The sequence below is a fragment of the Papio anubis genome, chromosome 6, assembly GCF_008728515.1.
Source record: "Papio anubis isolate 15944 chromosome 6, Panubis1.0, whole genome shotgun sequence".
Taxonomy (NCBI): domain Eukaryota; kingdom Metazoa; phylum Chordata; class Mammalia; order Primates; family Cercopithecidae; genus Papio; species Papio anubis.
Window position 1 is genome coordinate 17,729,157 of NC_044981.1, and position 14,548 is coordinate 17,743,704.

Consider the following 14,548-nt stretch of genomic DNA (forward strand, 5'->3'; position numbering starts at 1 on the left):
TTAGCTGGGCGTGGTGTCGGGTACCTGTAATCCTAGTTACTAGAGAGGCTGAGGCAGGAGAATTGCTTGAACCTGGGAGGTAGAGGTTACAGCGAGCCAAGATCCGGCCATTGTACTCCAGCCTGGACAACAGAGCGAGACTCCAGCTCAGAAAAAACAAAAAAAGACTTAAAAACAAACACATACTTGATATAGGTGACAGGCTAGCTAATGCACTACAGCAAGAATTTTTTTTTTCCAGAGACCTGTGTCACACCAGATAAGAGTGCAACGGCACGTGATCATGGCCCACTGCAGCCTCAAACTCCTGGGCTCAAGTAATCTAGTCTCAGCCTTCCAAGTAGCTAGGACTACAGGCCAACTACCACATCCAGCTATAGCAATTATAGAATTTAACGCAGATTCAAAAAATTTTTGTTGACTTCCAGTACGGTGTTTAGCTACTAAAAGTATCAGAGATTCCTGTGATCCCTATTCATCTAAGGCAAGTATAGAACAACTTTAAATTGGCGTCACACTCACTCATAGATCCCTTAATGTGGCAGCATCAGGTATCTTCAAAAATAATTAGAAGACAAAACTGTTCAAAGTGGATATAATAAAGCTCATTCACTGAAATACATGAACTTTGCTTATAGACATTTTTTTTTTTTTTTTTTTTTTTTTGAGACGGAGTCTGGCTCTGTCGCCCAGGCTAGAGGGCAGTGGCCGGATCTCAGCTCACTGCAAGCTCCGCCTCCCGGGTTTTCCGCCTCCCGGGTTTACGCCATTCTCCTGCCTCAGCCTCCCGAGTAGCTGGGACTACAGGCGCCCGCCACGCCGCCTGGCTAGTTTTTTGTATTTTTTTTTTTTAGTAGAGATGGGGTTTCACTGTGTTAGCCAGGATGGTCTCGATCTCCTGACCTCGTGATCCACCCATCTCGGCCTCCCAAAGTGCTGGGATTACAGGCTTGAGCCACCGCGCCCGGCCGCTTATAGACGTATTTTCTATACTAAAATTTAACCAACTTATCTAGTCTCAGCCCCGAAGAGCTTAATACGGGAACAGCGAGACAGAGACATTACTAGTGGCACAGAGAATGACAGCATGAAGAGTAAAAAGGAATGCAGATTATATTAGCTGGAAGTGTGGCACACGCCTGCAGTCTTAGCTACTTGGGAGGCTGAGACAGGAGAATCACTTGAGCCTAGGAATTCAAGGTTGCAGTGAGCTATGATTGTACCACTGCACTCCAGCTTGGGTGACAGAGACCCTGTCTCTAAAAACAAAGACAAAAAGAAAGGAGGGAGGAAGGGAAGAAGGAAGGAAAATAATAAAACTGACCTGGAACCAGAATGAAAGAACCAACATCCTTGCATTTCAATACCCAAATATACCTTTGAAGGTTAAATGACCCTAAGTCATTAAGAAAAAGTTAAATTAAGCTTAATATAATTGAGTAGTCCTCAAAGTGTGATCCCTTTTTAGCAGTATTATCAGCATCATCCCAGGTCCTTCTCCAGTCCTACTAAAGGATAAACTCCAGAGGTAGGTCGCACCTGTTTTATCAAGCCCTCTGAAGTGATTCTAATATTGGAAATCAGATACATTTCAGGAAATTAAGATACATTTTAGAGAAGCCCCTCCAAAACAGATGAATAAAATTGTACATTCTTGAAAGGCTTAATCTTCAGTTATCTAGAAAAAATATACATGTGGAGCACTAGTCGGATAACATTTAAGATTATAATCAAAATATTCTAAAGTGAATCAGTTAAACAAATCTTACAGACCATTTTAGACTGTGCTAAATACACACAGTTCATAAAACTGTTTTCCCAGTGTTTCCCAAACTTTAGCCATGATTTTCACCTGTACTGTTTTCCTCTGAATCCACTCACATGGATTTAAAGTTTTTCTTTAAATCTACTCACTTTTCTTAAAATTTAGTTTTCCTACAAACACACACACACACACTTACAAAATCACAGATTTGACGCTGTGCTAGTATCCACTTGCCCTTTTCTCAGCCCATTCTTGATAGGCTGTTTCTATGGACTGCACTACCAACTGGTTTCTGGTAAGACTGCCCCATGAGAGATATTAGGCAACACTAGATATCAGAGAATGGAAGTAAAAGGAGGTCTTTATTCTGTGCTCCTCCCCGCTTAAATCTTGTTCCATCTCCAAAACTACCACTCCAGCACCCCTCCACTCCAGTCACAGCATTTCTTCCCTTTATTCCTCCAGTCCTAGAGAAGGTAGTAGCGTTCTGCTGTTGGTCTCTGGGTATCCTGCTATCCTGTATTTATTCCATTAACCACCAGCATATCTCTAAGTAGACCCTTCTTAAAGATATTTCCTTTGAGGCCAGGCACAGTGGCTCATGCCTGTAATCCCAGCACTTTGGGAGGCCGAGGTGGGCAGATCACTTGAGGTCAGGAGCTGAGACCAGCCTGGCCAACATGGTGAAACCCCAGTTCTACTAAAAACACAAAAATTAGCCGGGTGTGGTGGCACACTCCTGTAATCCCAGCCACTAGGAAGGCTGAGGCAGAAAAATCGCTTGAACCCGGGAGGCAGAGGTTGCAGTGAGCTGAGATCGTGCCACTGCACTCCAGCCTGTAATCCCAGCACTCCCAAATTGCGCGACCACCACGCCCGGCCTAATACTTCTCCAGTAGAAATCTGCATGGCCTCTTTACTTTTTCAGGTCTTTGCTTATATAATGGGATACTCATCTCATTTTGCTTCCCAGCCGTAATTTTTTTTTTTTTTTTTTTTTGAGACGGAGTCTCGCTCTCTTGCCCAAGCTGGAGTGCAGTGGCGCGATCTCGGCTCACTGCAAGCTCCGCCTCCTGGGTTCACGCCATTCTCCTGCCTCAGCCTCCCGAGTAGCTGGGACTACAGGCGCCCGCCACCGCGCCCGGCACATTTTTTGTATTTTTAGTAGAGACGGGGTTTTACCGTGGTCTCGATCTCCTGACCTTGTGATCCGCCCGCCTCGGCCTCCCAAAGTGCTGGGATTACATGCGTGAGCCACCGCGCCCGGCCCCAGCCTTATTTTTTATTAAAAATTTTCTTCTGTATTTTTTCAAAATTGAGTATCCCATTCCACCAACTTTATTGATAGCACTGAATCACCATATTACATGTTTACGTGTTACATATTATGTTTACTTGTTTGCTTGTCTCCCTAACTTAGAATATAAGCTCCACGAGGGCAGGAACTTGTTCACTGCTGTATCCTGTGTATTTAATGCTTGACATGTGGTATGTGATCAATAAGTATTGATTGAATGAGAAGAGCAATGTTTGCCTTTACTTCCATGAGTTAGTATAGATTCTAAAATATTCACCAGGATAAAGACCCTTTTCTGGTCCATTTATGTACTGTTTTACAGAGATGAAGGTTGTGAAAAAGAAATAAAGGATAGGAGCTGCGCGTGGTGGCTCACACCTATAATCCCAGCATTTTGGGAGGCTGATGTGGGCGGATCACCTGAGGTCAAGAGTTCAAGACCAGCCTGGCCAACATGGAGAAACCCTGTCTCTACAAAAATACAAAATTTAGCTAGGCCTGATGGTGATGCCTGTAATCCCAGCTACTTGGGAGGCTGAGGGGGAAGAATCGCTTGAACCTGGGAGGCGGAGGTTGCAGTAAGCCAAGATCATGCTATTGCACTCCAGCCTGGGTGACAGAGCGAGACTCCATCTCACCAAAAAGAAAAGAAAAAAAGAGAAATAAAGGATGGGGCTGAGGCCACGGTGGCTCACTCCTGTAATCCCAGCACTTTGGGAGGCTGAAGCGGGAGAATCACGAGGTCAGAAGTTCAAGACCAGCCTGGCCAACATAGTGAAACCCCGTCTCTACTAAAAATACAAAAAAAAATTAACTGGGCATGGTGGCAGGCACCTGTAGACCCAGCTACTTAGAAGGCTGAGGCAGGAGAATCGCTTGAACCCGGGAGGCAGAGGTTGCAGTGAGCCAAGTTCACGCCACTGCACTCTAGCCTGAGCAACAAAGCGAGACTCTATCTCAAGGAAAAAAAAAAAAAAAAGAAAGAGAGAGAAGTTTTATGGACTGAACAAACAAAAAGGTGCTAAGACCCAAATACAGGCATGTCCTCGGAACATGCAATTCAAGCTTCTGGTAACCTTATCAATAAATGTAAAATCTAATGAAACTTAAAATAGCTTTAAATCTTGCAAAATTCCCTTTAAATTGTGTGCATTCTCATGTGTGACAATCTGTGTAATCTTCAGTTTTGTAGTTTATATATCTAGTCACTTATAAAAGGACTAAACCAGTGGGTTTCAAAGTGTAGTTCTCAGATCAGCAGCATTGGTGTAGCCTATGAGCTGGTTAGAAAGGCAAATTTATTTTAATAAGCTCTTGCAGTTGATTCTTCTGCAAATTCATGTTTGAGAACCACTGTACTAAAACCATCAAAAACTCAGTGACTTGTTATTCTAATTAAGGCCTTGGTAAATATAACCACGATTATAAGCTTAACTACAACAGAATCTTACCTAAAAGACCACCCTATTTTAATGATTATCTGATTGTCTACCAAACACATATTTATAAACATCTTTTAAATATCAACTCTGAAAAATCAATGAGAGGTTAACATAAAAGCTTACCTTCGAGTTGATTTTATTTCCACTGTTAAAGATTTACACAGAATCTGTGTTTATGACACACAGCCAACTACCAGACATTAGAAATTTTTTAAAAACTACTAGGGAAAAGAAATCTTATGCACAGTATAGGAAAGGAGACTATCAAGAGTTAAGGGGGGCCGGGCGTGGTGGCTCACGCCTGTAATCCCAGCACTTTGGGAGGCCAAGGTGGGTGTATCATGAGGTCAGGAGATCGAGACCATCCTGGCTAACATGGTGAAACCCCATCTCTACTAAAAATATAAAAAATTATCCGGGCATGGTGGTGGGCGCATGTAGTCCCAGTTGCTCGCGAGGCTGAGGCAGGAGAATGGCGTGAACCCAGGAGGTGGAGCTTGCAGAGAGCTGAGATTGTGCCACTGCACTCCAGCCTGGGCAACAGAGACTCCGTCTCAAAAAAAAACCAAAACAAAAAAAAATATATTAAGATTTAAAAACAAAATAGTAAAACCAAAAAAATCCAAGGGAGAAACTGAAGTACGCCGAGTAAAGGTCCACAGTAAGTCAAGTCTCACTTTACCACTTCAATGTCCTGTCTTCTTTCAGAGGCTCCAGGAGTAAGCCTGACTGTTTGATGTAAGTTTTCCTGCAGAAAACTTTCTCTGACCTTCCAAATCTTGGGACAGTCACTCCCCTATATGTACCAATGGTGCCCTGCAATTCCTACATGAGAGCAGTTTGTCAAAGAGGATGGTGATTACAGTCTGTCCATGGACTCCACTATAGCATCAGTTCTGTGGGAGCAGGCACCAGGTCGACACAGTGAATAGAATCACTGGTGCATGGGTTTAATTTCTCTACAGCTGCACTGCTTAACCAACACCTTATTACCATATGTGACTATTCTGGGGCAAGCTACTTCGGAGGCTCAGGTGTGAGAATCACTTAAGCCTAGGAGTTCAAATCCAGCCTGGGCCTGAAGGTCTGTTTTTTTTCTTTCCTTTTTTTTTTTTTTTTTTTTTTTTTTTTGAGATGGAGTCTTGCTCTGTCACCCAGGCTGGAGAGAAAAGGTGTGATCTTGGCTCCCTCTAACCTCTGCCTCTCGGGTTCATGCAATTCTCTTGCCTCAGCCTCCTGAGTAGCTGGGATTACAGGCACCTGCCACCACGCTTGGCTAATTTTTGTATTTTTAGTAGAGACAGAGTGTCACCATGTTGGCCAGACTGGTCTCGAACTCCTTACCTCAGGCGATCCGCCCGCCTTGGCCTCCCAAAGTGCTGGGATTACAGGCATGAGCCACTGCACTCGGTCAAAAGTACATTTTCTGAGGTAAGTTTCTTAAAAGAACACTAACAATTCTAGAATTCAAAGGTAAGAAATACATTTACTTGGTATAACAGTTTTATACGTGGCAATTATCTTTTTTGTTGCCACATTAATATCCTTTCCCCTAAAACACAACTTGTGAAGCTATCTAAAAAACAAAGAGAAACTGAAGCATCCTCTGGAAGTATAAATACCACAAAGTCAATTAAAGAAAGAGAAACATAACAGTAGCTAAGGAAGCAAAATTAATGAAGGACTTACAAAAATCAACAAAAAATGGCATTAAAATCTTAAAAAAAGGCCGGGTGTGGTGGCTTACGCCTGTAATCCCAGCACTTTGGGAGGCTGAGGTGGGTGGATCACGAGGTCAGGAGATCGAGACCATCCTGGCTAACATAGTGAAACCGCGTCTCTACTATAAATAAAAAAAAAAAAATTAGCCAGGCGTGGTGGCAGGTGCCTGTAGTCCCAGCTACTTGGGAGGCTGAGGCAGGAGAATGGTGTGAACCCGGGAGGCAGAGGTTGCAGTGAGCCGAGATCGTGCCACTGCACTTCAGCCTGGGCCACAAAGTGAGACTCTGTCTCAAAATAAAAAATAAGTAAGTAAATAAGTAAATCTTAAAAAAACAGCCAGGTGCGGTAGCTTACATCTGTAATCCCAGCACTTTAGGAGGCCAAGGCGGGCAGATCACTTGAAGTCAGGAGCTTGAGACCAGCCTGACCAACATGGTGAAATACCATTTCACTAAAACTACAAAAGTTAGCTGGGTGGGTGGTGTGCGCCTGTAATCCCAGCTACTCAGGAGCTGAGGCAGGAGAATCGCTTGAACCTGGGAGACGGAGGTTACAATGAGCCAAGATCGTGGCCCTGCACTCCAGCCTGGGCTACAGAGCAAGACTGTCTCAAAATGAAATAAAATAAAATAAAATCTTAAAAAATACTCTCTGTGGCCCTAAAGCAAAGTCTACACTTCATAAATAATAAACTTAAGTTCAAGGATTAAAGGAGTGAATTTTAGAATGTGAACTGGCTAAATCCACTGGGTATTCTCTCTCCAAGAAAGAATGGTTCTTCATTTGGCAAAACATGTCAAAAATGCCACTGAGATTTAGACTAATTAAAAACCCAATCTGGGGATTAGAATTCAACACTACATACACATCAAGAACATTCAATGTATAAGGAACTATGACTACATTAGCTTTTCAAATTGTATTTAACCTGAGTTGAAGGATTAATGAGCTGGGCACAGTGGCTCATGCCTGTAATCCCAGCACTTTGGGAGGCTGAGGCGGACAGACCACCTGAGGTCAGGAGTTCAAGACAAGCCTGGCCAACATGGCCAAACCCTGTCTCCACTAAAAAATACAAAAATTAGCCAGGCGTGGTGACGGGCACCTGTAATCCCAGCTACTTGAGAGACTGAGGGAGGGAGAATTGCTTGAACCCAGGAGGCAGAGGTTGCAGTGAGCCAAGATCACATCACTGCACTCCAGCCAGGGCGTCTGAGTGAGACTCTATCTCAAAAAAAAAAAAAAAAAAAAAAAAAGAAAGAAAGAAAGAAAGAAAAGGATTAACGAAAGGCAGCTGGGGTGGGGGAAGGCTACTCTACAACACTAACTCAGAACTCATTTGTAATTAAGGACATTCTTATAAACCTTTTCACATGAATAACCAGAGGTATCTTTTCAATATGGCCAACTCCTTGTCATTCCTATATATCCTTCCTTCTTCATATACAAAGCTCTTTTCTTCCTATTAGTTTTCTTGACTTCAGGTCTTTTCTTCACATTATCCATAGCAGTATTTAGATTATAAAATCTCCTTTCTCAAATAATTTCACTGGATCTTTAACTATAAATATCAAATACAGTCCATCATCAGTTTTAAGGTTCTGGAATATTATTCTCCCAGGGAGTAGGTTTTTAATTCTTTAGCTAGAAAAATATTTTAAATGGCTAGAGGACTAGGACTGATTGGATAGGGTAAACTTTGCTGCTGAATGGCATAGGCTTATAAAATACAACCAATAATGTCTTAGATTTGGATGTTAAATTCAGCTTATTGAAACTAGATTCAGGTCCAGGCAGTGGCTCACGCCTGTAATCTCAGCGCTTTGGAGGCCGAGACGGGGGGACTGCTTCAATCCAGGAGTTGGAGACCAGCCTGGGGAACATGGCGAAATCCTGTCTCTACCGAAAAAATACAAAAATTAGCTGGGAGCCTGAGGCAGGGGAATCACTTGAAGCCCGGCGGCAGAGGGTGCAGTGAGCCAAGATCGCGCCATTGCACTCCAGCTTGGGGAACAGAGTGAGACTGTCTTAAAAAAAAAAAAAAAAAAAAAAAAAGAAAAGCTCACAGTAGTTAAACTCACTAAAAGTTACCTACAAGATACTATCACACTTTTTCTCATGTAACATGTTTGAAAATTGGGAGTAAGAGTTTATTTCTTAAATCACACTATGAAAAAGATAAGCAAACTCAAGCAAACTGAAATATCTATAGTTAGAGAAGGCATCCTATCATCCCGTTTCTGACAGCAAATTGTATGTGGCAGCAAGACTTGAAACCAGGCTTTCCAACACAGAAGAATCTTTTAAAAATATATTGCAACCATGAAGATAAGCTAAATAGCTACAAATAATTTTTTCTTTTTTTTTAAATACAAGATAGCAGGGCCCGGCACGGTGGCTCATGGCTGTAATCCCAGCACCTTGGGAGGCCGCAGTGGGTGGATCACGAGGTCAGGAGATCCAGACCATCCTGACTAACATGATGAAACCCCATCTCTATTAAAAATACAAAATATTAGCTGGGCGTGGTGGTGGGCACCTGTAGTCCCAGCTACTTGGGAAGCTGAGGCAGGAGAATGGCGTGAACCCAGGAGGCAGAGCTTACAGTGAGTGGAGATCGTGCCACTGCACTCCAGCGTGGGAGATGGAGAGAGACTGTCTAAAAAACAAAAAAGAGAAAATACAAGCTAGCCCAGCACTGTGGCTCATGCCCGTAATCCCAACACTTTGGGAGGCGGAGGTTGCAATGAGCCAAGATTGCACCACTGCACTTCAGCCTGGGTGACAGGACGAGACTCCGTCTCAAAAAAAGAAAAAAATACAAGACAATTACAATCTTTGCAATAATACTCTGTGCCTAAGGAAAATGATTTTGGCCAGGCGAGGTGGCTCATGCCTGTAATTCCAGCACTTTGGGAAGCCGAGGAGGGCAGATCACTTGAGGTCAGAAGTTTGAGACCACCATACCAACATGGTGAAACCCCATGTCTACTAAAACTACAAAAACAGCCAGCCGTGGTGGCACACGTCTGTAATCCCAGCTACTCAGGAGGCTGAAGCAGGAGAATCCCTTGAGCCTGGGAGGCAGAGACTGCAGTGAGCCAAGATCACACCACGGCACTCCAGCCTGGGTGACAGAGCTAGATTCTGTCTCAAAAAGAAAAAGAAAACAGTTTCAATTAGTGACATCAGACCACAGTTTTTATTTTATTTCAAACTAAGATACCTGCCTTGTCAGGGATTTCCCAGAAAATGGATACAGCAAGTGGGCTTTTTTGTCACTTATTAGAAAAATTAAGTAATTAATATAATACCACATGAAACCTCTCACCACAAGCAAAAGACCTACTTTGTATTAAACTATTTAATATATGCAACTACTGAATTTAGTCACCTAAAGGAAAAAAACCTCTGATAAGAAGCAGGAAAATTCAGAGCCAATGTGAAGACCCTAAATCAGGAGGCTAATTTCAATAAATAAAACTCTAGTCTCCCAAAAAAAAAAAAAAAAGACCCTAAATCAAACAGTTCTATTTAATTTCAAATCTCAATTGCATATATATAGTAAGGACTCAATTTTAAACAACTCCTTACTTATATACATATGCCAGGTCCTGTTCTAAAAGCTCCACTTGTCCCATTTAACCTCCACAACAATTTTCACTTTACAGATGAATAAATTAACTCGTCCAAGTCCAGGTAGAACAGGGATCCAAACTCAGGTTGACTCCACCACACTACAATTTTTTCCTAACAACTATCCTATCAACTATCCAATCCTATCAATGTTTCCACTTCTATTCCCACTGATTAAGCATCTAGGATAAAGCAAATAAGGACAAAATAAAAGTCAAAAACTTGGTGACTTCTGGAATGATTTAAATATTCAACCTCTAAATATCCCTCCTTTTCAAATCTGAGGACACTCCAGCTATCAGACACCAGGCAGGACATACTTATTTGGGATAAAGTATCACAAAGAAGCTACCAAAACAAATAAAAACTATATTATCATATAAACCATGGTATAGCAAACCATGATCTGTGGGCTGGGCCAAATTTAGACCTTGGCCTTTTTCATACAAGCTAAGAATGATTTTTACATTTGCTAAAGGACTGTTAAAAACAAAACAAAGGACAATTTACCACAGCAGAGCCTAAAACTTTACTATCTGTGTCCCTTTCAGAAAAAGTTTACTGAACCCTGATCTAAGCTACTGATAAAGAGGTTTCCTTCCCCTTTTTAAAAATAGCTAAGCAGTGGCTCATGCCTGTAATCCCAGCACTGTGTGAGGCCAAGGCAGGTGGATCACTTGAGGTCAGGAGTTCAAGACCAGGCTGACCAACATGGAGAAATTCCATCTCTACTAAAAATACAAAATTAGCCGGGCGTGGTAGTGCATGCCTGTAATTCCAGCTACTCAGGAGGCTGAAGCAGGAGAGTTGCTTGAACCCAGGAGGCGGAGGTTACAGTGAGCCGAGATGGTGCCATTGCACTCCAGCCTGGGCAACAAGAGCGAAACACTGTCTCAAAAAAAAAAAAACAAAAAAAAAACTAAACTAAATGCGCTGGGCACAGTGGCTCATGCTTGTAATCCCAGCACTTTGAGAGGCGGAGGAGGCCAGATCACGTGGTCAGGAGTTCGAGACCAGCCTGGCCAACTTGGTGAAACCCAGCCTCTACTAAAAATACAAAAAATTAGGCTGGGCACAGTGGCTCACGCCTGTAATCCCAGCACTTTGGGAGTCCAAGGCAGGTGGATCAGGAGGTCAGAAGTTCAAGACCAGCCTGGACATGGTGAAACCCTGTCTCTACTAAAAATACAAAAATTAGCCAGGCATGGTGGCCTGCGCCTGTAATCCCAGCTACTCAAGAGCTGAGGCAGGAGAATTGCTTGAACCCGAGAGGCAGAGGTTGCAGTCAGTCAAGATTGCGCCACTGCACTCCAGCCTGGGCAACAGAGCAAGACTCCGTCTGGGGGGTGGTGGGGGAGGTGCTAAATGCAGGAACTGACTTGTAAGACAAACCATATCAAGTAGGATTAAAGGCGGAGTCCCTTAGCTCTAAACCAGAAGATAAATGTCTGAAGCACACTCCCCATACACCCCCACCCCCTCTCCTGGTCAAAAAGGGCAAAAATAAGTGGTTTCCTCTCACCAGGAGGTGGCAGTAAGTTCTGCCAGAGGCAAGGTTCTGGTTTGCCCATGGGCTCAAGTTTTTTGTAGTGGCTACTAAGAAAAGCAAGCAGCTTAACCTCTCCAAAGAGCTGACTTTCTGTGCCTGAGGATATGAACAAAAAGGAAATGGGAAAGGAAGACAGGAACTAACCACATTCTTTTCAGTAACCTATTCACTCCCAACTAGAAAAATGACACCATTTCTGGCCAGGCAAGGTAGCTCACGCCTGTAATCCCAGCACTTTGGGAGGCCAAGAGACCAGCCTGACCAACATGGAGGAACCCCCATCTGTACAAAACATATAAAATTAGCCGTGTGTGGTGGCGCATGCCTGTAATGCCAGCTACTCGGGAGGCTGAGGCAGGAGAATAGCTTAAACCCGGGAGGCAGAGGTTGCAATGAGCCGAGATTACGCCATTGCACTCCAGCCCGGGCAACAAATGCAAAACTCCATCTCGAAAAAAGAGAAAAGAAAAGAAAAATGACACCATTTCCTAAATGCATCTGGGCAAAAAGGTAAAGGGGTAAGGGAGAAGGCAAGTAAGAATGATCAGCTTGCATTATTCAGGGATGTTCTTCATATTTGCTTCTACAATTCATAAGAGTTATTACCCTTATTACCCTTCAGTTATCTGAGCAAGACAATGAATTTGTCTGCACGACTTCATGCAAGATGACATTTTAAAGATCAGAAGTTGGGCCGAGCACAGTGGCTCATGCCTGTAATACCAGCACTTTTGGGAAGCTAAGGTGGGTGGATCACCTGAGGTCAGGAGTTTGAGACCAGCTTCACCAACATGGCGAAAACCTGTCTCTAAAAATACAAAAATTAGCCAGGTGTGGTGGCGCATGCCTGTAATCCCAACTACTTGGGAGGCTGAGGCAGGAGAATGGCGTGAACTCAGGAGGCGGAGGTTGCAGTGAGCCAAGATCGCACCACTGCACTCCAGCCTGGGCCACACAACGAGACTCTATCTCAAAAAAAAAAAAAATCAGAGGGCCGGGCGCGGTGGCTCAAGCCTGTAATCCCAGCACTTTGGGAGGCCGAGGCGGGCGGATCACGAGGTCAGGAGATCGAGACCATCCTGGCTAACATGGTGAAACCCCGTCTCTACTAAAAATACAAAAAACTAGCCGGGTGTGGTGGCGGGCGCCTGTAGTCCCAGCTACTCGGAGGCTGAGGCAGGAGAATGGCCTGAACCTGGGAGGCGGAGCTTGCAGTGAGCCGAGATCGCGCCACTGCACTCCAGCCTGGGTGACACAGCGCGAGACTCCGTCTCAAAAAAAAAAAAAAAAAAATCAGAGCTTAAGAGGGAAAGTGGTAAACTTATAGCATTTCCCAGGAGAGCTAAATCCAGAAGTCAAAACAGGAAATTACAAGTCAAATGAACACATGCAGAAGTCACAGGTACTGGGTGACCGTACTAGCAAGTTGCCCTGACACGCACTGGCAAACATCCATCAAGTAAGAGCACCAGACCTCTCACTGTTTCTTACTTCAGCTTTCCGCTATACTACCAAAAGCTTAATTTTTGCTCAGAAACCCTTGGACACTTAATCAAATAACATGAGTATAAAACATGCCATGTCATGAAGCTTGCTTCATGATGACTCAGCAGCTGCTGCAAAACATCCAGTTCACAGTCTAGGATAGTAGACAGCAAGTGAGTAGACCCTATGTTCACCAAAGTCTCAATAAGGACTAAAGAAAGCCCTTATTTTTAAGATTTAAAAAAAAAAAAAAAATAGAGTATTCTTTTGAATGTACCTGAATACTTTTCTTGGGTAGTGGTAGTTTCTGCCAATATTAAAGAGCACCTACAGTGTTGATCAAGAAACCCCTAAATACCTTTAATTCCCAATTCAAAAGCTAAAATATGTTTTCTTTTTTAATTAAATAGTCAGAGCAAGAAGCAAAGGTATTTCAGATAAGGGGCAATGATAAACTATCAAGATTTAAAACAAAACTACACAGCCTGAAGCCATATCAACTCTAAGACACCTTGGATCATAGGTATTATGCTGTTAAGGCATCGTCTCCCCAAAATTAGATTTTTATTTTATCTAAGTACATTTCAAAATAAGCTGTGATAACTTCAGACATTTGGAAAATATTAATTCCCTTCTAACCTCTATCCAGACCATCCAATGACCTATATTTAAAACACGTCATTTTTCTATACATGTCATACAAGAAAATCTAAGCACTCAAAGGCATTCATAGGAGAAAAGAAAGCATGCATGTCTAACTTCCATTCTATAGAAGGATTAGGTTAAATGGCCAGGCTTGTGACCTGAATTCTAATCTTAAATCTGCTTGCAAATACCCCTGTTCTTCACAAATTTGAAAACTAAGTACTTTATATATATATCTCGGGGAAAACTGGTGGAAGTAATAACAATGCCAAACCTAACCATCAGTAGAGAACGACTTAAAATACCTGAGCCACGATTTTCACTACTCAAACATTTCCCTCAAAATAAAAAACATTTAAGAAAACTTAAAAAAAAAAGTCCTCAAATCTTTACCTTCCCCCCCCCCCGCCCCGCCCCAGACGGAGTCTGGCTCTGTCGCCCAGGCTGGAGTGCAGTGGCGCGATCTCGGCTCACTGCAAGCTCCGCCTCCAGGGTTCACGCTATTCTCCTGCCTCAGCCCTCCCGAGTAGCTGGGACTACAGGCGCCCGCCACCACGCCCGGCTAATTTTTTTACATTTTTAGTACAGACGGGGTTTCACCGTGTTAGCCAGGATAGTCTCCATCTCCTGACCTCGTGATCCCCCCGCCTCGGCCTCCTTAAGTGCTGGGATTGCAGGCGTGAGCCAAGGCGCCCGACCCATATCTTTACTTTTACAAATCTGTTGATAATGACACAATTTAACAACATCAACCATGTGAAAGTGTGTAATATTTATTAGCATCCAGAATAAAGTAATCTAGGAAGTCTACCTTTAACAGTAGGCAACAAGTTATCAGATCCTTTTGCTACACTTTTGTTTTTCAACAAATTTAAAACACACACTTCCCACCTCAGTATCATTGATAAGTTTTTAAGTGGCTTTATTAAAATAAGTTAACATTTTCCTATTCAATCCTTCTAACAACCAATTATTTTAAAAATGGAATTTTCTCAGAATCAACTACC

General features: G+C 43.0%; 1 protein-coding gene across 3 annotated transcripts in view; it reads right to left on the reverse strand.

Annotated features, from left to right (window-relative positions):
- NUP153 (nucleoporin 153) overlaps nucleotides 1-14,548 on the reverse strand; it is a 93,756-nt gene that overhangs the window by 77,259 nt on the left and 1,949 nt on the right.